At 40.8% G+C, this 22,261-nt stretch overlaps 1 protein-coding gene across 1 annotated transcript in view; it reads right to left on the reverse strand.

Annotated features, from left to right (window-relative positions):
• yjefn3 (YjeF N-terminal domain containing 3) overlaps window positions 1-22,261 on the reverse strand; it is a 47,161-nt gene that overhangs the window by 22,396 nt on the left and 2,504 nt on the right. The window lies entirely within an intron of this gene.

A 22,261-nucleotide genomic window follows, 5' to 3' on the forward strand; every position in this document is an offset into this window, starting at 1 on the left:
TTAATGGCCCCTGGGAGGAAAATAGTCACACTGCAGCGGGGGGTAATGAAGAAGTGTACACAGCAAAAAAATAATAATAAAAAAAGAAATGGTGGAGAGGTTTGGGGCTATAGAAACATTAAAATGACAAATGGAAACAGGCTCTTATTGCCGTTACTGCAAAACATGATGAATCTGTGATCATACATCTAGAATTGAAAAGCACTGTGTCAACTGTGTTGTTGGCAATAGATCCACAGAATATAGAAGAAGAACACATTTACTGCGGTGAAACATCATCATATCAGGTGAAAAACACCACTGAAGAGTTTCTATTTTCTACCGGTGACGGACTGAAATAGCCACTTCTCACCAGCACCACCCCCTCCTTGTCCTTTCACTTCATCTCCATCTTTCCAACATCATCTGCTGGTGAGATAAGCAGCACAAAAATAACTGAGGTTAATTTTTGCCAGGATGCAGAGTTCAGAAATACTTAATCTCGACACTTGGAATCACGAGGATGTGAACTGAAGTTCACATCACAAGCTCATCGTACTCACTAAAGCAGACTCTGCTGACTGACTTTACTGCAGTGATGTGCAATTAAAATGCTCATAATCAATCTAAGAAATCTAGTCAAGTCAAAAATAAAATATGCATACATATATATAAAAAAAAAGAAAAATCAATTTAGAAGCACAGTGCTTAACACAGTTATTGGACCATCACCCAAAGCCACAGCTGCCTTATAAATCATTGTTTTTCTGTATGTGTTTATGTTTCTGTAATGGTTTCTGTAAATCATGTTTTTAATGCAAAATAGTAAAACACATTGATTAAGATGTCAAATTGTAGTTTACTTGCATTCCTGAACAGACAAATTAGTATTAGTGGTTTAATTTTATGCTTGATTAATTTCTGGCTTCTCAGAAAAGCAGCCCAGTGAGCCGGCTCACATTTGGGTCTAAAAAGGTTGAATTCAGAAATGTAACTTTATATTTTTGTTTGATTTCTCCTTTTATTAACGCATCCATGTATTTTCCCCATGCATTTTTCTTCATGTCATATTTTATGTATTTATTTATTTTTAACAATGCTGGGCACTAGGTCAACACGCGTTAACGCATGACACCTTGCCATGACAACTGACCGGAAAAAGGCGCGCGTGACGTCATGTTTACGTGGCCGTGACGCCGGAGTCCAGGCACCGTTTACCAGTAAGCTCCGTTAGCTGTGTTAGCGCCAATAGCGCGCCTACAGTCGAACTGGAGCGGTCTGTTTATTAAAGGAAAAGAGTGCGTATGTGTGCCGCTGTTTTTAAAGTTTAGCGTTACTTAAGAGACTCATTTTAACAATCCGCAGTCACGTAAACATGACATCACGTGCGTCTTTTTCCGGTCAGTCGGCATGGAGGCGCGTCAATGTGCGTTAACGTGCATTAACGTTGACGCTGTTAAACGCTGTTGACGCGTTAACCTTTGACAGCACAATTTTTTTTTTATTTGTAGTATTTTTATTTTTCCTTTGGCTATTCTATGTCATGATCCTATTGTACTGTAATTTGTATTGTATGTATATTTCTGTAGATATACACATACCAGTAACAGGAAATGGGGGTAATACTGTATTGTAATACTTCTAATACTACTAATCCAATAAACAGAATGTAAAAGAAAAAAGGTTGAATTCAGTATTTGCCAAATAAATAACATTAATAACATTTATATATTATATTATATATATATATATATATATATAATATTAGTTTTAAACAAGTTGTATATTTATGTCATAGGCCCAAATGCAGATACAAAATCCACTGCAGTCCACCTTTTAGTGACGTCTTGCTCAGAGTCTTCACATGAAAACAAGTCTCCATTAGTGACGAAAGTTCTCGTCCTTAAATAAACTGCAGCCCCGTCACCAGCCATCCCACATTTACAGTTGTGTAATTAAGTGAACTGTCAGCCATGTGTAACTGGGAGCTGCTCTGTTCTATTAAAAGTGCAGGTAACAATTAGTCCCTGTCCTGCCGTAAAGAAAGAGGACAGAAAGAAGTGAAAACACTGTGTTATTAGGTTCACAGCTCTATTCTCTGCCTGTCCTCACTCCCTCTATATATCCGTCCACCTCCCACTTCATCCCCGTACTCAACTGCTGCTAATGACACTTCAGGCCTTTTTTACGCACAAATTAAGCACCGCATCAAATAGTATCTTAACGACAATGAAACTTTATAATTCAACTCAACAATAATTAATGTTTTTTCTCCGTCAATACGGCTGTTAATAGAAAACAGTGATGATTCAGCCTTTAATGCAGTGAAGTGGACATTTTTTTGTGTGTTTGCAAAAAACTGTTTAGTAAGTGGACTCTTGTTGTTTCCTCGCTGGATACAAAATAATCTCTCAGTGAATGATTATTTATGGCCGTGTTGTTTATCACGACCAAAACAACAGACAACAGTCATCCTCCACCAGAGAAAAGAAAAGGCTCTTCTTTCTATCACGATGTTTGTGGTTTTGTTATACAGCTGGTTTAATTCAATCGTTTTCATTAAGGGGCTTTTTGATTGAGATTAGGTTAATTGGAAATTTAATTGGAAATGTAATGCTTGCCTCACACGAGAGGATTCTCCAATCTGACTAGATTTTAAAAAGGTGGGAGACCACAAAAGACACAGGACCGCACAGTTGCCGTTTAACGAAACGGTTACAGGGATTTGGGATCCCGATGTTTTGTGGTGAGAGACGCAAAAACACTGTGGATGAAGTCATGGCTGAATCAGCTCGGCCGGTACAAGTTACGATTCCAAAACAAAAGTACGCAACAGCCGTTTCCTGCTCAACTCACTCCTCCAATCACTGTTCAGTCGTAAATAAACAAACACGTTTGTACGATTTGAAATCAGGAAAACTCTGATGCGTCCATCCATCCATTCATCCATTTTCTACCACTTTATCCTCCACATGAGGGTCGCGGGGGGGTCGCTGTGCTAATCTTAGCTGACAGTTCGCCCGTCTATCGCAGGGACACAACCCCATTCACACCCCCCATTCACAATTTAGCGTGTCCAATTTACCTTATCCTCATATTGTATGTTTTTGGACACTGGGAGGAAACCGGAGATCCAGGAGAAAACCCCCCCACACACACACACACACGTGGAGAACATGCAAACTCCATGCAGAAAAGACCCTTGAACCCACTGCAAAGGTTAGAGTGCTAACCACTTCACCAACCGCGTGGCCCCCAGATGCTTCCAAAGATGTTGAAATTGCATCTGTCAACCCTACACACTACAGGATAATCTGCTCAAATCTGGTACCCATGATTATCAGCGAGGGCCAGGTTGAAGCCTGCGTTTTGTGCCCAGTGCCGTGTCAGCGGGGGATCGACTTCAGCTCGTTGAAAAGGATAAGCATATACAGTAGATGGTGCGCGAGTGCGTTTAAGTGCATCTCTGACTTGCTTCCACAATCCAAACCCATTAAACCACTTTATCAGGTGCCAGTTTGCCAAGTGTTGGATGGATTACGGCAAAAAAAAAAATGAAGCATTTGCATTCCCGTATTTGTTTTTTTTTTACTGTTCTGTGTGAACCGTGCTAAAAGTATTCTCATTAAGACCAATATAAGCTTTCTAACAATTATGCATAAATGTGCATCTCTCTGTGGAACAACAACAACACAAACTTGAGTACTTTCCACCTTGCAATGCTTTAGCTCTTCTGTACTTTGATCCCAAACTCCAGTTAACCCTGATATTGTTTTTCCTCCCTCTGTCTTTGATGATACAGAGCGATGGCAGATGTCGGAGTGACAGGAAGACAAGAGACACGCAGCAATGACTCACCCCGTTTGATTCAATCTGCTCTGTTGTATGATTATTTATATATATATATATATATATATATATATGTAGAAGTTTTTGATCTGAGGAATGCCTTTGAAGGATCTGCACAAGCTCAAAGCACGAGCAGAACACACCACTTTGTTTGGAGCCTCACTTTCATCACTTCCCCCTGAAGATAATCTCGTTACAGATGCACTCAGTGTTCCTGCTAAAAGGATTTGGTCATCATTTTTGGACAGTCATGCTCGTGCTCTGCAGACCATTACAGCACAGGCACGATGCTGCTGCAGGTATGGATCCCCCTGCTATTAGAATCAGATTATCACTATGTGTGTGTTCTTGTATTTTTTTTAAACTATTTAGGACATTTTTTTCTGGCATAAACACTGAACTTGTCAGGACCAGTAGTCCTAGTGGAGAGCAAAACTGGTCCTAATATGATAACCAAAGGACTGGTCGAATTGTGGTTAGGTTATGGTTATTCATGGTTAGTCAATGCTTCCTTGTCTCGCGTGTGTGTGTGTGTGTGTGTGTGTGTGTGTGTGTGTGTGTGTGTGTGTGTGTGTGTGTGTGTGTGTGTGTGTGTGTGTGTGTGTGTGTGTGTGTGTGTGTGTGTGTGTGTGTGTGTGTGTCTGATTTAAAGAGTTATCTCAGGACACTTGACGTCATCATCGATGAGCTTCCTGTGCAGTCGGCCTCCAGGAAGTCCCGCACTTTCCAGCAGTAAGGATGTGCAAAGAGGACGGAGTTTAGACATTATAGAAGACACAGTTCCATATTTGTTTGGTCCAAATGAGATTTCAGTTGGGTAGACCAGCAGAGCGAGTGATACAGCAGAAAGAAATTGGAAAGATAGTTTTGTCCTCAAAAGAAAATACAATACAATAACTGAAATGAGAAATATGTCACAGTTGGAAAGTCAATGCCCCACAGAGTGTGTTCGTGTCCAGACGATGAATGCATTCATTCATTCTTCAGGTATTTGAAGAACTCACTCACTCATTACGTTACTAATATGAACATTACGCCATATGTACAGATGCAAATATAAACAATTATTCCCTTTTTCTATAGAATTCAATGCAAACATAAACAATAATCTCAGTTCATGCTGAGGTCAGAGTGTCGGTCTCTATGCCACGTTATAGTTATAGATACAAATTCCTGCCGTAGCCTGAACCGACCAATCGTGACGACTTACGTGACGACATTAAGAGGGGGAGGGGCTAGATCAGGGGCGGAGCTAGACAACACCTGGACAGAAGGCTGTAAATGATACTTGCTGCACTGGGTTGTCAACCCTTCAAGAAGAAGGTAACTTCATCAGCTTGTGTTTGTTTACAGTCATGACTTTAGCATGTGCCGGTGTAACGTAGCCAAAAGCTGCTAAGTAAAAATAGCCCGTAAGACTGAATCTGCCACATTTACATGACAACAACACATGAGGTGATAAACTGTGCGACTGCAGGCGTCGTGTGTCGTTGCATGAGCTCCAAATACACATTGACCCTTATCTTGTATCCTGACTGAAGCGTGAAGACGCATATTATCGCGACTCCTTCTCCACACTGCGATGATAAAGCTGCCTCAGCAGCTCATGTGTCTGCATATGTTCTAACTTCCCAGCACGACCCGACCCCCACCCCCCGCCCTTCATTCTGCTCAATTCTTATCAAATCAGGATGCATGATTCACTTTGTCTCCAGCCTCCTCTGAGCAATAATCGAGCTCTGGTTATATGTGGCGGCCGTGAGCACGAGAGACACAATCGCGTCCGCGCGGCTGTCTCCTGCGAGTATCATTCATTCATTTCAAATTGGGCTTAATCAGTTTAGCTGCCCGCTCATGTTCTTCATATCCGGCAAAAACGAGGCAGACATTCTTTTGATAATGACAATCGGCTTGCTCCTGCGTTTTTTTTTTTCGCGCTCATCGATCATTGTGTCCCAGATCAGACCCAGTGCACCTGCAACACAGGAGAGACGGACGGAGAGGCATTTACCCGAAGCCACAGGTGTCGCAAGGCTCATTTAAGTGCTCGATTTCCTCTGGGCTGATGCTGTCAGTGCATGAGTCATTGGTTATCCCTCACTTTAAGAAGTCATGTGACTGAAGACAGGGTGAGGTCTGGGATCTATGAGAAGGAGGGAGCACGCAGCCACAAATACACACAGATATCTCAATGCAGTCATAGTGCACGGGGCATACACAAGTCCACATGTCCCCTGCATATATATATATATAGGGACTTGCTCCTCCAGAGCAGAACAGTAAATAAAATGTCTAAGCCCAATGGTGAGGACATAGCAGATATAGTATATGCTGCTGAGTTTAATAACAACAATCCATCAGCTGCACTGCGCTTTAGGTGCATCATCGTCTTTAGACACAGATCTGGACCTGCTTGTAACGGCTAAAAACCAAAACATCAATTTCTGTCCTCGAGATCAAAATTAAAGCATTGATTCTGCTACGTTTCCACGAGACCATCTGACAATAAGTCATTTCACACAAGAAAAGAATGACCTAATTCTTTTTTTTTTACCGCCGTGCCCCTTATGCACTTCCTGGTGCCATGGCAACAAAGTTGCCATAGATGTGACAGCAGATGAAATGTGAGTTAAAAAGAAAAAAAGAAAGTATAAAATAATGTATAGCTCTCACAAGAACAAGCCATGAATCAATTTTAGCAACTGCCAGATCAGAATTTGCATTTTCTGATCCACTTTCCTCAATGTCACCCATGCTCAGTGTTCTTTGCATGTATTATTTTTTTTTCCAAATGTTCTTTTAGTGAAAGCAGTTAGAATCACTGACTGAATGAGGCCATGTAAAATTAACAGCTACATTAAAGCGACCTCGCTTTAATGTAGCTGTGGATTTTCCCTTTGGTTCCCATGAGGTCCACTGAATATTTGACTGTATTTCATTGTGTGCAACTGTGTCGACTGTAGCTGCTGAGCACCAACAGAACAGACTCGTCAGCAGCTGGTAAACACGGTGAAGTGAAGCATTCAGCTGTTAAAGAAGCGGACATTTGTCTCGGGAAATGGAGGAGAGAGAAAAAAAGAAGGTGAATATTGTATCGTGTTGAAAGACGCTTGGTCGTGGTCTTCTGGTTATAGAAAACAAACATCTGTTATGAAGCCTTGTTTTGTGATTTGACCAATGCCAAGAAGTTCACGTATGAAGGCACCTATTGGACGTTAGCAGCTGTCAATCACTTTGGATTTCCACTCATATGTGTTGTGTTTTTATCTCTTTCATTTTTTCTCTTTGCCTCAAGAATGGAATAAAATTTACAAAAATTGCATCATGTTATCCATCCATCTCCTACTGCTTTATCTTCCATGTGAGGACTGCTGGTGCCAATCCCAGGTGATATAGGGTGAAAGGCGGGGTACATGGGACAGGACACCATTCCATCACACTCTCCCATTCAACTACAGTTAATCGAGAGTGTCCACTTTGCCTAAGCCCCAAATCTGCATCTTTTTGGACTGTGGGAGGAAACCAACGACGCACACACGGGGAGAACATGCACACTTGAGACCAAGAACTTCTTAGGAAACATATTACTGACATTATAAATCAAGTTTCCAATCGAAATGGTGCTGAATCTGCTACTTCCATCCTCCTTCCAAAGCTTCACCCTTCAAACTAGAAGACTGAACAATTACTTCATATGATGTACTGTCTCAGTGTTGTGTGTCCACACTTTTAATAAACAGTATTTGTAAGCGCTGTCTGATTCATTATCCTGTTTGTTGGACCTGTTTGTTGCTCTGAGGCTCATGGCTGAATGAGTCTGTGGCTGAAGCAGCTCCTGAGCGACCTCAGCTCAGCACAGACAGAATGAAAAAAGCACCTGATAACTTAAAAACCACTGACTTTCCACACACACACACACACACATACACTTCAGATTGTGTTTAGATGCAAGTCACAAGAAGCATAACCGGTACAACCTCACTTCTCTCTTTCATGTCTCAAAATGTACTATTCTAGAATATCAATGTGTGTGGGCATCACATTGTAAAGCAGGGGTCTCAAACTGGCGCCCCCCCCCCCACTTAATATCATGTTATAATGAAAAAATGGCCTCACCGTCTTTTAAACACTCTGTGTAGCTAAGACACAGCTGCCAGCGAGGTGATAGAATATATGTTTGCTCACAATGTTACAGTAATAATAAGACATTTGGTCTTAATTATCCCATTATTAAATGTATCATATACAACATTCAATTACATATATAAATACGCTTGTTAGGGCCCGAGCCATGAATGGTAGTGGCCGAAACGGCTCCTGGTACGAATTTTAATTACAGTTGTCCACACTATTGTTTATGAAATTTAAAATAACATTTTGAGATCCCTGTTGTAGAAGAATCACTCTTCATCTTCATCTTATCAACTGACAGAGGGAAAATAATGACATTTTCTTAACCTTACTTTAATGTTAGAATAATAGCCTGTGAATATCTGCAGCACATACTGACATTTGAAAACAACAAATGTGCCAGAGTGGCTCTTAGAGAGAGTATTATGGCAGCATAATGAAAATAAGTGAGGGATAGATGGAGGGGAGGTGGAGAGGCTGGAGACGAGGGGAACAGTGGAGACCGTGACGGGGCATAATTACAGGAGCTGCCACGGGCATGACTGAGATAACAAAAAATAAAAAATGGGAGGACTAATCAATCCCTGCCACGAAGAGGACGATGTTTCCAACAGCCTTCTCTGCTGGAGGATGTGACCAGACAAACACTCTCCTCCCAGGCTGCAAACTGGAAGAGCGCAGCAGTTTAATGTGAGACAATGTTTAATCAGTGTCAGTCAGCGAGCTTTTTGTGGCTAATGTCAGACAGAAGCACTGACGCCCAAAAGAAGTGACTAACGTTGGGTCTGAGGTTGTTTTCTTTGTTTGTTTTTGTCAGACCACTGTGGCTCTGTAATCCCACCAGGCCTCTTTCTGCAGCTTTGACGGCCGTTTGGATGCACATGTCACGGCTGGTTAGCTACAGTACACATGGAGGAGGGAGGAGGACACGTGTGGAGGAGGAAAAAGGAAGTGATAGAAATAAATGTGTCCATGTTGTTGGCACATGATGAAGGAATGATAATGTCGATCACTGAAGAATGTGTTTAATGTTCACAAAATCCTGACCTCAGATGAGAGGAGGATGGAAAAGTGTTTTTATTCTCTGAAATAACTTAACCCTGACTATAAATGGTAACTTCCGTTGAATAATCACATGACTTTTCTCAGCCAATCAGCAAAGGTTAGGCTACATCTATGTCACATTCCCTAACAGTAACAATAAATGGTTCCTTTAAGTTTATATGTGTTTTTCTAACATTTTTTTTGAATATACACCACTTTTAGAAAATGTTTTACCCCACACACTCTAAAAAATATATATTTTTTAAATAAAAAATCCAACAAAAGGTTAAACATCTTCTTTGCTTCTCTATCTTCTGGACAATGTGTAGACAAAGTATGATATTTGAGGACATTTGAGGACATTTTGAGGACACTTTTTTGGCATTTGTGGACCAAACAACCGATCACGTAAATAAGAAAATAATCAACAGATTAATCAATAGAGAATATAATCAGTATAATTACATCAATGTACATAGGATTTCATGACATTTTGCATGTGATTTCCCAATCCTGGTCCTGGGGACCCACTGCCATGTTTTAGATGTGTCCCTGCTCCAACACAATGACACATCCATCCATCTATTTTCTACCGCTTCAGACAAACAACCACTCACACATTTGAGTGTAAACTGAGTCAAAGATAATCCTCAGAGATGTTTGCGGTCGCGATTTTTGAAGCATGTGATGCATTATCATGTGATTCTTATCGTGTCTGACAATGAAGCAAATACTATTAGTCTTTCCCGAGGTAAAGCCGATTTATTCAGAGGAGATGTGTGAGTGTGATGGCAAAAGACAAGAGCATTTTCTATTCTTTTTCTTCCATTTAATCAGTCTGGAAAGATCACGGCTCACATTCCATTAAATCTGTTTCAGCAGCACGGAGGAGGACTTTAATCTGTTTTAACACCATGTTCAGTAAAATAGAACTGTGAGGTGTTGACAGTTAGAGGCAAGAAAACACAACGGCTGACTTTAGTGTCGATGACTGCACGTTTACACCTACTGTACAAATGATGTTGTTTAGTAATGTGGCATAAATTCAAAGCTAAATTGGAGATGTTATGAGCCTGAGGGTCTGTGCATGCTGCAACTCTTGCATCTATCCCTTCTCTGCGACTCATCCCTCGCCAGTTCCTCCTTCCTTTGGGATGAAGCAGCACAGCAGGTTCAGCTGTCAAATTAAACAAAAAAAGGGCCACAGACATCTTTCATGTCCCTGGTGGTTCCTGTTTGTTCAGGGTCATAAAGATAAAGCTGGAGCAAACCACTGGTTTTAGGGACAGAGTAATGCAGTTGCGTAAATCTGGCTCTTTTCTTCTTATTTTTCATCCCAGTTGTAAAGACAAAAACACTGACGTCTTCTGTCCTCTGTATATTGGTGTTGTTTTGCTTCGGTCATTACACTGTGCTATTAGTTTTGACATCATATTTACAAGTTTTAGACAAAAAATGTCCATTTCAGCTCTGGGGGATTCAACAAGAAGCCTGTGCTTCTTCAATCCTGCTGTCAATGCTCAAAGAGCAGTTGTGTTTAATTCGGTTTTGTTTCGTAAAATAAATAGAATGAAAAGAAGAAAACACTCCATGGGAGAGACTGATGATGAAAACATGGTGTCCCATTAGTGTCCCCACTGCAGATTTTGAAGCCCCAGCAGGAGAGCGAGGGGCCTCATTTCCTCCCATCTCCTTTGGATACGAAAGATGACTAATCCGACTAATCTCCTTTTCCTGCCTTCACTTTATGGATCTGTTTTGCAGCTTTGCGAGTAAAAGGCAAGCGAGAATGAGAGAGAGAGACTCCCCGGGCTATATGGGAGGACAAAACAATGCTGTTTCTGCCGTCGCCGCTAACGCCACTCTCTGTGAAAACTCCCTTCACATCAACGGCTCGCTCTCCTCCTCCTACATCATCATCACACACACACCGCACATCAACAGCCGAGAGCACAGGTTCAAAACCACACTGCTGCTGTTTCTCCAGACCCTGGTGTTTGCTCATGAATCTGTCAGCCAGTAGTTTTGCTTTGCTTATGATTACTAGCCCACACAAGTGCACACACACACACACACACACACACACACACACACACACACGGATCTACACACACACGGATCTACACAATGTACTATGCATAATTGATGAGCACAGCAGTAGAGGGAACCATGAGAGGGACCAGAGAGCCATCACATTGAAATTGGCATTCGGCCGACCTTTTCACAGCTGTGTGTGTGTGTGCCTGTGTATAATTTGTCTGGGCCCCACAACTTTATAGGGCTTTTTAAAGGGTTAAGACTTGGTTTTATAGGGTTAGGCACTTAATTGTGATAGTTAAGGTTAGGGTAAGGAGCTGTTATGTCTATGGTGTGTCCTCACTAAGATATAAAAACAAGTTTGCATTTGTTTACGACGCTCAGATGGCAGCCAGGCGGCAGGTGGTCGGGAGAAATGTGTCCGAGAGACGTAAAGAAGCCGAGGCTAATGTCAGAGACGATGGCCAGAATTGAGATTCAGTGTCGATGATGATCTTTATTTCAGAAAGCAATCAATCAATCAATCAAGTTTTATTTGTATAGCACTTTACAATAGCCAGACGGTACCCAAAGTGCTTTACATAAAATCAATAAAATAAAACATAAAAACAATATGTAAAAACAATACATAAAAACAGAAAGTGCTACTAGTGCTGCAGGGTGTTAGAGGCCTTCTAAAAGTGCATAAAGTAGAAAACAGGTAAAATAAGTACACCTGAGAGAAGGAAAGCAGTTCCCTTAAAAGTTACAAAGTGCTTAAGTTAATGAAAAAATACGATGAAAAACACATACAGAAAGGATAAGAAAAAGTATGAATAAACACTCAAACATCAGCACGACGAACCAAAACCAAGACGTAGATAAAATATGCAAATGGGAAGTTTTCATTTAAAGGCAGGGACTGACTTTGCTTGTCATATTTTATCTGTTTTATCTATTTCCCAAGTCTCCCAAAAGCTCTGACTCCTTCAAAAATGAATGAATTAAAACAGTTAAAGGCGCCATATGTAAGAATGTGGCCAAAAAAACGGTTACTAGCAGTGCTGGGCACTAGGTTAACGCACGTCATGTGTAAATGCGCGTTATGACGACCGACCGGAAAAAGACGCATGTCATGTCATGTCAACACGTCATGTTTACGTTGCGCGACACCGGAGTAAGGCACCGTTAACCAGATAGCTCCGTTAACTGCATTTGCTCCTTTAGCACCGCTAGCACGCCTACAGTCGAACTGGCTGTACTGTTGTTGGTGAGTTCAGTTTGTTATATGAACATTATTCAACATTATACTAGAGTAGTGTTGTGTCGGTCAGGAGTGATTCGTTCGAACGTACGAATCATTTGAGTGAACGAACTGACTCGGATCTGTCAGTTCGTTCGGTGTGTGCTTGTTTTCATGTGGCGTAGTTCAGAGCTCAACTGAACTAAGAAAGGAACAAATCAGTTCATGAAGTGAGAGAGCTGGAGAACTGTCGCTGAGGAAAGAACTGACACACAGAGGCCGTTTCTCAATACCCAAGTATGCCAGAATGTACTTGCTTACTTGGAAAGTACATACTTGAGAAGTACGACTGAAGTTCATACTTGCCAAGTACGGGAGTACACGAGCACGATTCTTCAATTGGAACTGCAGCGTACTTCCTTGTTCTACTGTTTGAATGGCGGGTGGCGCGAAGCACTTAAGCCTCATTACCGCCACCTACAGTGTTGATGAATGAACATATAAAATACTTTTAATAAATACATATTTTTTTTATTTTCACATTTTAAATATTTTATACACTATAAAATGTGCCCATTATATGTAAATACATATACAATGACAGTGCGACTTTAATATAAATCTAAAATTCAAAGTTACAATAAATGAAACATTAATATTAAACAAAAGTTCACAGTGTCAGGTCAAAACGTTTGCATTAAAAACAAAACAACATGTCAACAACAAATCTATGGATCACACCAACTATGTAATGACGGAGCCGTCTGAACCAGCGGATCATTTCATCAGGACAGGCCGAGGTAACGCTGTTCTGTGCCGGGCACTGTGAGCACCGAGCGTCCGCAGAGGCGGAGCTGATAACCTCCGACAGCGCCGCTGTCATACTATAAATACGTCATATCTTATTACACAAACCACATGTTTGGATTCTAAATGTCTAATTTGTCGCCTCAAATGATTTCAAAACTTCGTTCCGGGACACAGAAATATATTTATTTCAGGTTTATATTTGTATTTTATCCTGCTGTGTTCCGCTGAAATGCATTCGAAACGAATCATTTTAATGAACTGATTCAAGTGATTCAGTACACCCAAATGAACTGCCGATCCCATCACTATTCCTGAGTCTCTGTGACATATGAGGAGGATTTTATGCTCCAGTTGCTTGAAATTTATTACATAACGCACCTTTAAAATGTTAAAAACCAGGGTTATATTGAGGTATTGAGCCAGTGCTATATGGGTATGAATGTATACCGATAGGGACTGAAAATGTCATCCACATACGAGTATATGAATTCTAAAATACACTGGAAGCCTCTATATAAAGACGATAAAAATGGATGATGAGCATTAATAAGCCTCCGTGGCCAGGTGTCGTGTTACTCACACACAAAAAAATGTGGATTAAATCAGCCCAAACTTTGTGCCCCAGCTTTAGACTCACCTCCTCGCAGTGCTTCACACTGACAGAAGAGTTTGTTAAAGGTCTGTGTGTGTGCGTGTGCGTGTGCGTGTGCGTGTGCGTGTGCGTGTGCGTGTGCGTGTAGCCTCGGGCTAACGATGGCTTTTGCACTGACAGGCCGAGCTGTAATATATGCACATGTGGCATTTTCCCATACATTAGGAACAGAATGTCACACACGCTGTGCAGCTAGAGGAGCTTCGCGGGGTGCCGCGTTGTGTGAGTGAGGATTGGTGGACTTTTGTGCACTAACGTGTAAGACCTGAGAAATGGTGCTCATATACTGTAACGGTTGAATTTAGTCAATTTCGCTCGCCTCCCTCTGAGATGATCAGGGGGGTAAAGAAGCAGCAAGAAGGAGGCACAGATGTGTGTGAGGAAGATCCAGGACCAAGGAGGACCTTTCAAATAAAGTCTGCTTTTCAACTCCACTATATCACTGTAACCAATGATGAAAATCATTGAATTTAAAAAAGTGAAGCCACTGCAGAAGTGGCTGAAACCTGTATTTGTAAAGTTTTTTTTTTACTTTTCTGAACCAAAGTCCATAGAGAAAATCAATGTTTTTAGCTCACAGGGACACAGGGGCTGCTAGTCTACTGATTTCAAACTCTGGATTCACAGCTCCTGTGAGCCATGATGTATAAAATCAATGATTTCCTCTATGGACGTTTGGTGCGGGAAGTTAAAAACTTCAGTTTGTAGCCAGGAAAAAGCTGTCAAATATAAGTAAGTGTAGATTTTATAGTTAAATGAGACTGTTTTTTCATTCTGTCTCTGTGTCTGGGTTCAGCCTCACATACATGCTTGATAAAGGCTGAATGGATGATGTATACAACCATTTAAAAAAAAACCTGAACAAGAACTCAGAAATTCCCAGGCTGAAAAAAGAGAAAAACATTAAATAAAATAATAATAAAGGAGAATAAAGTGAGCATGTAGTGGCTTTCGATCAGGGATGTTTGAAAGTATTATACAGGGCCTGTCTGCAAGCATGTAAACCAGTAAATATGTGGGTGGAATAATATGTTAATTGAACTCATGATTATGTATGTACATATGTGTGTGTGTTGGTAACGTGTTGTGAGTGAACTGCCCAGGAATCAGAGACTATAAGACTAGAAGAAGATGATTTTACAGCCAAGAAAAAGCTTCCTCGTACGTCTGCAGATCGCTGACCGCGACGCTGAGCCTCTAAACTCTGTGAAAAGCGGGTTGCCAGTTTTGGAAAGTTATAGAAAAACATAGACACAGGTCACTCTTCAACATGCTGAGGATGAAAAAAAAAACAAGATTCTACCATCTGGCAGCCACTCCTGATGATATAAGCCGAGCTCTCTTTGAGATCATCATAATACAAATGAAAGTATTGCTAAAATGTAAAACCATAAATAGTTAAACAACTGCCTTGAAAGTGATGGCATGTTCGTAAAGCTGTGTGTGTGTGTGATTTAAAAGCATTCCAAAGTCTAGGAGCAGCATCACTGACACTGTCTGCACTTCCCGCTCAAAGACAAATAAGGTATAAAAATGTGACTGCTGTTCCTCTTTTTTTGTCTCCTTCTCCTCATATACTCGTGTGTCTTGGTTGTGTAACAGAAAGGCTGTTGAGAAATGTGTTGACAGGTGGGGTGTTGACGAGAACAGACATAATATACTGTATATATTTATATACAGAAAGGATTACAACAAATCTGCCTCCATCACCAGCTGTCCTCATGTCCTCCTTCTCTGTGGACCTCTCCATCTTCAACATCCTTTGTCCAGTATGACCACTATCCCTCCTCCACCATCTCAACCATCCTGGTCACCACTGTCTCCAAGCCTTACATCACAAAAGGTTTCGAAAGGAGGTCAAAAGGAGAATGGTTTTGTATTTATATAGAGCTTTTCCAGTCTTGATGACCACTCAAGGCTGCTTTACACTACAGTTTACATTCACCCATTCACACCCATTCTATCACACTTTCCTATCACTAATCTTTCATACAAACTCACACACTGCTAGCACAGTCATCAGGAGCAGCGTGGGGTTAAGTGTCTTGCCCAAGGACACATCGGCTTGTAGCGGAAAGGGAATCGAACCTTCGAGTTGAAAGACATCTCCCTCTCCCACTGAGCCACCGTCACCTCAATCTCCAGAAAGTCAAACCACAGATGCAACTAAGTGAAATATCGAAAAGACGAGTGCTCAGTCTCCACTGTACTGAACTGCTCCCTTCAAGAAGGTGCTTTAGACTCCCACACTCCACAGAAAAAAAAATGTTTTATTTGTAGCAAGTAATTTGCTACATTAATTAAAAAAAACATTTATCAAATGTCATAAGAAAATGTTTTTGTTATTATTCTGCCTCTGCTTGGTCTCTGTGTGAAAAGAAACAAAAGTATCAGACCTGACTGACTGAGGGAGCGTTTGTGTGTATACAGCAGCAACAGAGGTGTGGAAGGGCGGGAGCAAAGAGGCAGTTTTGAGCTAAAGAATTGTCTCCTGGAAGTTTTCATGTGTGCACTTTTTTTCTGTTATCGGTATAGACCCCAAACCATTTGCTTGGTCTTGGTTTACGGGCACAATATTGTTGCTGTTGCCTGAATCACTTCCTGTGTGCAGCAATCTTAATAATGTGTACTTGAACTGAATGTGCAGTCAAGACAATTTTCCACATTGAGAGCATTAAGGTGAACATTATTGCTCTCAATGTGGAAAATTGTCTTAACCCTATAAACTTAACCTTAAGTTTAAGATTAAGATTAGTTTTGTTGTTAGAGGAAAATAAAGTATAGACACATACAGATGTGAGTTCAATATCCAAATCAAAAGATACTGCAATATTTGATGGAGATAAAATGTGCTACACAGCAGCTTTATAATGAGATTTTTCATTACTGCAGGAACTCAGTGGCAGTGGAGTCTTACTTTTCAGATTTTCAGGGATGTGTTGTTTGTTTGTTGTCAGACTTTCTTTCTTTCTTTCTTTCCTCCCTGTGTCATGCATCGCTGCGAGGAAGCGCGTATGCAAACAAAATAAATAAAAGGCAAATCACCGACTCATCATGTCCATCTATCAGTGTTTTCATTTTCTCCGTCCACCCCATTCTCTTCTCTCCTGGGTCCTCATCTTCCCTCTCCTGGGTAAACGTTGAGTTGATTGTCAGTTTGGCTCCTTTGTCTGTCTCTGCAGGTTGCTTTCCCCTTTTTCACTATGTCTCTCTTTCAGCGTCGCCATTAACCCACCGACTCAGGGGCCACCGGGGACTTCAGCCTTAGCAACTATCCATCAAAGCCTCCCAGGGAAAAGAATTGGTCTGCACTTTCTACCAATGTCTCGTTACAAAGCAGTGAAAAATAGACTTAAACCATGGGCTTAGACTGAGAGTTGTTGCTAAGTGAAGGGTGAACAAAAATCACATCATTTATTTGTGTCATTAATCTCTCGGCAACTAAAACACCCTTTCACGTGACTTATAGTCAATAATTACAACACAGGCGTAACATCTATGTTATGGGCGTAATTATTCCTAGAGCTTTATCTCGACTCTCAGAAGGCGACTTGTTAATAATACATCAGTGAACTGGGAGAACATGTTAAACCAAAACAGAGCTGGGAAAAAAAGAAAAGATGAGTCATTTACATAAGCAGAATTCACCGACAGTCCTCCTCCTCCTCCTCCTCCTCCTCCTCCGACAACGGGGGAAAACAAAACAGAGGCACAAACAGAGCTCAGCAGAGCGAGAGAGAGAGAGAGAGAGAGAGAGAGAGAGAGAGAGAGAGAGAGAGAGAGAGAGAGAGAGAGAGAGAGAGAGAGAGAGAGTGAACCCAATTACTGAAAAGTGGGAGAGCATTCCTGGCTGCAAACAGTGGTACACACTCAACGTGCTGTAGTGCTCACAAACAGAACGGACATGAAGACTGTATCCAGCTGGAGACACAACAATAATACCCGGGGACAAAACCTCACAGGGACACAAATCAATGCAATATATGACACTTCATTTTGACCATTTTGTCACCTCCGTGTTGTTTTGCTTTGTGCAAATTCAATTTCATTCTCGATCACGTACGTCTGCGACTGCTTTGCAAACACGATCTTGAGTGATGAGATTTGAGCTGAGGTGCAAGACTTTTATATATAAAGATGTGTCTTTTACAGTCAAACAGTTGTCAAATATGTTCCCAAAATACTATTGAAGTCTGACTCATGCTATGCTGTGTTTCTCACTATATATCATCCATACATACAGTGCTGTGCAAGGGTTTCAGACACCACCAGCTCTGTTGTTTTTTAAACACAAACGCAAAACACCAAAAAAAACTTTTTTGTGTTTTCTGCTTTTGCGTTTGTGTTTTTTGACTTGCATTTGTGTTTTTTGTGTTTGTGATTTGCGTTTGTGTTTTTTATTTGCGTTTGTGTTTTCTGCTTTTGCGTTTGTGTTTTCTGCTTTTGCGTTTGTGTTTTTTGATTTGTGTTTTTTTGATTTGTGTTTGAGTTTTTTGATTTGCGCTTGTGTTTTTTGATTTGTGTTTTTTTGATTTGTGTTTGAGTTTTTTTATTTGCGTTTGTTTTTTTTGATTTGCGTTTGAGTTTTTTGATTTGCGTTTGTGTTTTTGGTTTTGCGTTTGTGTTTTTTATATTTACGTTTGCGTTTTGTGATCTGTGTTTGTGTTTGTGTTTTGCACCTCAGGGCCACCGTACAATAGGCTATAGGATTTTCTTTTCTTTTTTTTTTTTACATCATTTCTGTTCATGACGGTCAAACAGATGCAGAACTTCAACAAAAATCAACACACTGCAGCTTTAAAAGACCACCTGTTCCAGGGTAAATCTCTGGTGTTGACGGCTTTGGCAGCTGGTGCTAAAGTAACATGAGTGACAAGTGGCAATAAGTGCGAAGACACCTGCATCATCGGATCTTATTATCAGGTTTGCTGGATTACACCTCCATCAGAATTTGCCCTTTCTCTCTATTTTGGTCTCTCTGCTCTCTCCATCTCTGTGTGCTGAGTTTTTTTTTCTTCTTTCCCCCCATGGAGAAGACATAGGGCTAGTTGTGAGTGGGCATCGCTCCGATTCTGTCACCATGAGAACGCTTTTCGCCTCACATTCCCAGAGAACAGCCCTGACTCCTGCCAGCAATTCAGATAAATCAAACAAAAGGAACAAGGGTGTAAAAACTAAAAGTGGTGAGTTGTTTTGAAAAATAAATGGAGACACAGTGTCCACCATTTGAGACACATTATGTTGACTCGGGGTTGACTTGAGAGAAGTAGAATTGATATAGTTTCCTTTACCATCTTGTTTTAAATATGAACAAATGTCGATTATATTCAATCCAGTGTCAAATGAGTTTGATTAAGCCTGGATCAGCTCCACACAAATCTCAAATCATGCTACACTTGAAATCAATACTGCAAAGGCTCTCATGCTGAATATATAGAAGACTCAGAGGTGTGGCATTACTGTAAGCTGGTGAAATGAACTGCAGATGTTTGAAATCTGGCTTGTTGTTGTCGTTTATTGTAACTCTCTCCACCTTCCAACCACCCTCGTCCAGTCACAGAGAGCCACACTTTTGCTGCCAGCTTTTCGGTGAGCAAAAATCTGCAGGAAAAAGCCCTGCGCACGACGACGACGACGCATCCCATCTACATGTATTACAGACTGTATAAATAGCATCTTAGCATGTAATTAAAGACACTCGTTCATCCCACACATGCGAGAGAGCTCACCCATTTACATGTTATATTAATTCATTTATTCACTCTCCAACGTTTTAATCCTTTGGCGCTTACGTGGGGAGCTGGAGTCAGTCCCTGCTGACAGCGGGCAAGAGGCTACACATGATTTTTTTTTAAATATAATAAAAACAACTTTTACTGTGGGGTTTATTTATCATTAATAACAAATGTGCATATCACACTTAAGCAGCAATATTGGTTTGATTAGTAGTTAATTAAAGCACAGCTTGAACCTGCCACATGAAATAATGGTGGGTGCCTGGTTACAACACAGCTCTCTGTTTCCCCGAGTCAAATAAAAGCCTCTCTGGTGAGTGTGTCGAGTGCTTTCAAACGTGCTTCGGAAAGAACAAGTGATCTGAAAGTAGAACCGTAACTCTGTGAGTGGCTCCATCACACCGTGATGTAACCGTGTCAGGTAACATTACACTTTCCCATCATTGCCACAGCTGCCACCTTTGGAAAGGAAATCTTCGCAAAATATATTTTTTTGGTTCCATACAGCAAGAGCACTCTTGGCATGCTTGAATAACTCTCAACATTGATTTAAAGCAGAACTATGTGGGATTTCACCCTATATTAACAGCTTTGGACTAATTTCGTAGGTTTACATGCACAGTTTAATCGTTAAACTATAGTCCGACTAAGACGGACATTCGGACAACTTGTTGAGCCTGAGTACAATACGATGTATAGGCCACGTGCATCTTACTCCACCTCCATAGGTGGCGCTGTATCTCTCTATAAGCTAGTGCGTATTGAATCAATCGAATCAATTGTTTCCTGTTGACCTCTACGTCACAGAAAAATGTATGGCACTGTGGTTCTGTATGTTTCATACCTACTGTACATGTTAATCCTGATACAAATTAAATGGCGCATAGCTCTTGTGGTTGCTGTGAAAGTCGCCGTTGCCACAGTTCTTCTACTTCGTGGTCAAAGACCAGGGAGGAAATGTTGGTGCATATGCAGAACAACAAGTCCAACTTCAGTCCGACTAGGTGTATTCATGTATTCATGCAGGAGTACCTGACATTACCCAGGTACGTTAGTCCGACTAAGACTAGCTCGATTTTAGTCTGACTAACGTGTTTGCATGACATTAAGAAAACCGAACAATTGCCTTAGTCCGACTAAGATCAGACTTTAAACGTGCATGTAAACGCACTGATTGTGATGGTTAAATGGCTTGTTGCACTACCCCCTACTGTCTGTTTGTGGAAAACCAGCCTTGCAAGATCAGGGTCTGGTAGAGCTGCTTCACAACACTACACAACACACACACACACACACACACACACTAGCCACTAGCCAGGTACTGGCTATAAGATCAAGGCAGAGCCCTCAGGCAAAACGGATGCATCAGCGATGTAAGCGTTTTTACAACAGTGAGGATAAAGCGGTAGACAATGGATGGATGGATGTTTACAGTGGTGTCATAAAAATATGCACTCCAAAACTGTAGGGGGACCTTATGCAGAAAAAAAAAGAAAAGACTTGCAAAGTTTAAGATCAGCATGTTATCATTGTCAGATCATGTAAGGAGTAGGACACTGGCATTTTGCCTCAGAACTACGAACATTGCTGAATCTTTGCTATTATTATGTAGCTGTAACTGTAGAATTGACTTCTATTATTCCACTGTAACTGCTCTACGCCTTAACTCATTAACTCTGTGTAATGCACATACGGCTGTATTGTTCCATTTTTAATCATCTTTCCTCATACGTTACCTTTGTACATGATACCTCTGGGGCAGAGATTATAAATAGCATCCTTATTACAGATTCTATTATTCACTGGAAACCAGGCGTCAGTCCTCATTCTGCTGCCCGTTGAACGCACTCCCCCCGACACTCAGACATAATGACAGAGATTTCTCAATAAACTCAATATAATGGACGAGGAAAATTGTGGACAAACACTCCACAGGCAGCACATCATCTCTCTGCCGTCTTTTCTCACGCCTCCCTGCATACACACCTCTCTGTCCCACTCATTACATCTGCTCTATAAATGCCAGAGTTGTCATACAGGCAAATGGAGCTGCCAGCAAGGGAATTGGCTACAGGGATCTGAAAGGAGGGAGGCGAGTGAAAGGGAAAAAAAAAAAGATATTGAAACTATAATGACTTTGCCTTGGCAAAGTTTGGTGCTTTCTCTAGTTTCTCTGAAAACAGCTTGTATGGTGACGAGATGTAAAAAAAAAAAAAAGGTCAGATCTTCTTTCAGAGACAGAGGTAAAGTCAAGAAATAATACACACACACACACACACACACACAGTCAGATAATTTCCCCTGTGGATTTGACTAAGCCAAACTTTCAGAGACAGATCCAAGGTCGAGTCAACTCAAAAACCCTGCTAACATTTACTCAAAGTTTTTCTCCATCCTTCAGCATCATGTACTGAGGCGCTTCAACAACACCTGCACTTCACATAGAGCAAGTTCCTGTTGCATGAATTATTATTATTTATTTATTTTTTTTATTAATTTTACTCGGTCATGGATGTCATTTAAAATGTAGTCAATCAACATACTTTTACTTTTACTTAAACTTAAAAGTAAAATTAAAAAATGTTACTTTAAAAGAGTATAGTGTAGTATAGTATAGTATAGTATAGTAAAGTGTAGTTTAGTGTAGTGTAGTATAGTATAGTTTATAGTAAAGTGCAGTATAGTATAGTGTAGTGTAATATAGTATAGTGTAGTGTAGTATAGTGTAGTGTAGTATAGTATAGTTTATAGTAAAGTGCAGTATAGTATAGTGTAGTGTAATATAGTATAGTATAGTGTAGT

The sequence above is a fragment of the Microchirus variegatus genome (genome assembly GCF_963457635.1).
Source record: "Microchirus variegatus genome assembly, chromosome: 4".
Classification (NCBI taxonomy): domain Eukaryota; kingdom Metazoa; phylum Chordata; class Actinopteri; order Pleuronectiformes; family Soleidae; genus Microchirus; species Microchirus variegatus.